Here is a 4,965-nt window from a genome sequence, read left to right as displayed (position 1 = left end):
ACTCACCGTTGTACGAAAGCTTATTCACTCAATCTCCACGGCTTGATAAGGTAAATACGTCTACTATATAGGCTCTTTCTACTAGTGTGATGGTCTGTGATGCGTGATCTAAACTGATTTGCAACCTTTTTACCGGGATAGAGACAATCAAATCCCTAGATCTTGATCATCAGTTGTTCCCCTTTGCATTCTTTAAAATTTTCCGTTCAATTCGACGCAAAAGAACTCAGAAGGTACGTGCCCAGTACGTTCCTTTATGATAAATCGTTCCCAAAACGTCGAATACAAAAAGTGGCAGGCGATCGTGCCAAAACAAAATCGACTGCGGGATAGACTGGGTACAACCTTCGAACCCAGTCCACTTCTCCCTGGGTATGATCCTCCATTGAAAACTAAATATCTCTTCCAAGTCAAGCCAAGACAGTCATTCACAAAGAGGGTCCTGAAGGGGTAAAATGGGAGCTGGGATTTGCCTCTTTTTGGGCTGGGAAAATGGGATTCGTGCACTGGGACTGGGATTTTACCACTGGGAATGGGACAAACACTTTGAAAAATGGGAATGGAATTTCTCTTCTTTGTGAGACTTGCTAGTCTCTGACTCTATAATTTCACACAAATACTCGAATTATCCCACTGTGATGACACAAAAAGTCAGTATTTTTTTCAGGCTTTACGCTGCGGTCTATTTATACATGGTTGTGTGGAGATATGTAATATATCTTCGAGTGTTCAACGCGAAGGCTCACGATTGAGCGCAGCGACGAGTGAGCTATCGATTTGATAAATTTCATATCTCCAAGCAACCATGTATTATTTTGTTTATTCTATAAACCTACTAATAACGAGGTTTTTGATGATTTTCCGAAGATTTCCGACTAATTACCGAAGATTTCCGAAGATTTTCAAACTGTCATCCGAAGGTCATACGAATAAAACCAACCTCGTTCCCAGGGCTTTTCCCTTGGTGATTTAGAACTTTTCCCGCCCGTTTCAAATCACCAAGGGAAAAGCCCTGGGAACGAGGTTGGAATATTGGAAGGCTGGTACAACGAAAGGAGGGCAGGAATGTTTCCGAAAATTTTCCGAAAATTTCTGAACATTGCTGAAGATAGCTGAAGATTTCCGAGAGAAGGTCCGAAGATGTTTCAAGTAATATTGATAAACTTTGGCTCATTTACCTTTAAAACATGGCAAACTTGTCAGCACGTGATTGGTGATATGGTAATTTGAGTGATGTTCCGACTGATCATTATGAATTTGATAAAAGTCTTAGTGGTGTGGACAGTGAATATGACACAGAAGAATTCTGTCTTGATTTTGATTTCGAATCTACAGAGATGATTAGTGATGCAGAATCTGTAATACTCGATGAGATGAGAAAACTTCACAAGATACTGGTGCCATTAATGTTTCGCTTGAAATAAATTACGCAGATTGCAATATACAGTCAATATGATAAGAGGTCCAATGTGCATGTGGCATGGAATGGGAAGAAGGGGTGTCTTTACCCCAGAAACGATGAAGCCAAATTTACAGACATTATATGCACAGGTTTTTAACCTGTACTTATGGAAATGGGATTTCTTGTTTATGAACTGGGATTTGGACCAAAATTAGCCTGGGAACTGGGATTTGAAGCCTGGGAACTGGGATTTGGACCAAAATCGGGCTGGGAACTGAGATTTAGGACCCCCCTTCAGGACCCTCCACAAAGTCTGCAGTTCTTAAATAGTGTTATAACAAGTAACAGAAGCATATGCATTGATATGCTTCTGCAAGTGAATGCAATTTCATACCTGTAATGCACCTATCAATGGTGCAGGGGATTTTGACATCTAAAATGGTCTGCTGGGTTAGAAATTTAAGAGGAGATATGTGAAATTTGACATTCGCTAGGTGCCCAGGGGTGGGGAATTCTACTCTCGATTCCAAAAAATGTCAAATTCCCCTGGGGTTGTTGATAGGTGCATAAGGCCCTGTAACGGCTTCGGAACTTGATAGTCACATAAACATAACTGAATTTCACAAACATGAAATGACAAACTGCTATACTGTGCATATCCTTTTACATAACACATGCCTAATACTTAAGTGAACTGATTAATTAATCGGAGATAAATTTCAACAGGATTTTCACAAAACGGATTTGTCCTTCTGTGCGCCTGGCCCTTATTTATTTTTTGTCACTTGTCTGTCCTTTATAATGTACATCTGGTTTGAGTGACCGTATTAACAAGGTGAATTTATAAAGGTTATACGCATTGGGATTTCACAATACAGCCCGCATTAACCGGGTGGCTGTATAAACGCGCTAAAAAACGTAAACAGATTTAAACGCGCTAGAAAACGTAAACAGACGCCTGCTACGCAGGCTACATTAAACATTGTTGAAGGAGTTTTCTTATAAGAAAAGGTATGGGCGTTTCCCCGAGACAAAACGTGGCCGCATTTCGGTGTTCTCGTTATTAAATAACGAGGAGACCATAAGGCTGCCTTTGTCCTTGAATAGACAAGATTAGATAGCGTACTACATGAACGTTTGGCGACAAATTTTCGCGCAGTAATAAATTGCGAAAATTTGGTGTCGCGAAAAAAAGATTTATTTAATAAAGGAAATTGTTAAAAATATTAGTGAAAATTAAGTGTCGCGAAATCGAAATACTAGTATCGCCCTTCAAAAACCCTAATCTATTAAGTTGTCGCGAAGGCAAAAACGTTATCTGGGCGAGATAAAATAACTAAAAATCGACACAAAGGAAAGATTGCTGTACAAGTAGGATATGAAGTTTGTTTCAATTCAGATTTAGTATATTGGCCAAGGGATATTGAAATAGTAGCTATCATTCATTGCCATATCTAGAGCAGTTTTCTCAGTGCTGAGTGTCGCAAAACCAAAACCAAAGTAATTACTCTGACCAATTAAAACTCGAAGTAATCAGTTCATGTAGTCGTCACGAAGCACGCGAAAAAATCGTACGCGAGTAAACTCACAACTGGTTTTGGTTTTACTTCTAATTGGCTGAGCCGGAAAGTTCCGCGAGATTGTTGAGCCATTCAATGACTGTAGTAATGTAAAACCAAAGTAATAGCAAATTACTTTCGACACTCCACTGGTTTGGCTGGACTGATCCACGACTTAACTTTTGTACTCGTAACAATAACTGTCATGGTCAATCATGAACAATCATTTGAAACGAAACCATGTAAAAGCTAACCTGTGTCGAATGGTTTTAGTTTGCTCATGATTGGTTTAAAAAGGTATGTTGGCTGTGTTTTACTAAAATAACCTGCTGCACGACCAGTTGCAGAGCTTACAAACACAAGGCCAAAGCAAACATGAGTGACGGTCAAATCGGACTTTCACCTGGCCAGGGCTGTATGAAGCCTGAAAAAGGTACCCCTTTCGGGCGGAGCCTCCCCGTATAGGTCATTATAGGGAGTACCCCCCCCCCCCCCGGGAGTCTGGTGCAAGTCATCCGCTCTACTGTTCTGAGACCTGGCCAGCTACAAAGGCTAAACACTCTCATTTTATATCAACAAATTTTCTCTTGACTCTTGATGTCGAGTAATCCTTCTGTAGGCTTTAGATGCAGGTTGAAACAATTTTATAGACCGAAATTATCAGATCCACCGCACGCTGAGGAAAAACTACCAACTAGTGTCGAAACTAGTGCAATTAGGCTGAAGAGAGTCACGACAAGACCAATGAACAGACGCAGAGTAAGCCTATCGAGGCTTAACATCACCTGGCTGGTACCAAATGACCGTCTGAGTATGATGTAGTAACGAGTGGCATGAAGTTGGACGGGTTACACCTGGTGATTTTTTATAGGTAACATTGTGTGTGACAGATACAGCCTGGGGGTTGACCAATGAAAACCTGTGGCAAGCAGGTCCCAGCTGGGTCCCTAGCACTACTCCTCTCTTGAAAGATCTGTACACCTTGAAATGGTTTATGATACTTGTCTAACACTCAAAGCAAAGTGAAATTTTCCCGAATACTCGGCGCGAGAAGGGCCGAATAGTCCGTGACACCTGGGGTCGGATTTTGATGTATTTATTCCTCGTCACCCCACCCTTCGTCGCTTCCCGATTGCAAATAAAAACTATAATCTGCGTCACAATAGTTGGGACACTTCAGGTCAATGTATGCGTTCTTGTTTGCATCTCACCTCTCCTCTTCCTTAAACACTAACACTGGTGTCTTGAAGGAGTTATGTCATGGTATTTTAAAGTTATTTTTCTAATTACTTTCAAATTGAATAAAACCTCAAAATAACAGTTTTACAAAGCCCAAAATAAACAAGGATGGCCTCCACTGACCAAGATAAAGACAATTAAGATCGACTAACTTGAAAAAAGTGCCAATGTTTTAAAGATGCGTTGTCCGTGACGGAGCTTCCTTTAAGTTGTTCGTATCACGTTCAAACGAGGGAGAGGGAACAGTGTCCCAGCATGCATGCAGGTGGTTAAACAACCCACAGGAAACAGATTTGAGGGTTTGTCGTAAATTTAACCTTTTTCGTACCGGCTTCTTCACATGCGATACCAAGGTTGTGTGCGCCAATAATTGCAACGGATATAAGCTATGATTAGCTTGTCCCCGTTTTGTCTTAAATATCATGGTTAGCGAGTGTAATTTGGTCCAGCCTTGGAAAGGGAACAGAACTACCCTAAAGGAGCAGTGGATTTCGCTAACCACCATATCAAAGATGCTTGTTCTACGATTTTGATTCTCTTGTTACAGCAGGAGGTTTGTGTGTAAATGTCCCTTCGTATCTTCAACATACACAACGTACCACCGCGTATTTCTTGGCGAGCGCGACCAAATCACTGAATAATTATGCTTGTGTGTGGATCGGCCAGACCAAGCAACGATAACGCCCTTCTCCCTCTTGGTCCGATCCAAACACGAACAAATTCAACAATCACTCATACTGCAGTCTAACAAATTACTCAACAACA

This window comes from Oculina patagonica, chromosome 7, assembly GCF_052425735.1.
Source record: "Oculina patagonica isolate OP01 chromosome 7, crgOcupat, whole genome shotgun sequence".
In the NCBI taxonomy this organism is placed as follows: Eukaryota; Metazoa; Cnidaria; class Anthozoa; order Scleractinia; family Oculinidae; genus Oculina; species Oculina patagonica.
Note: the sequence above shows the minus strand (reverse complement) of the source record.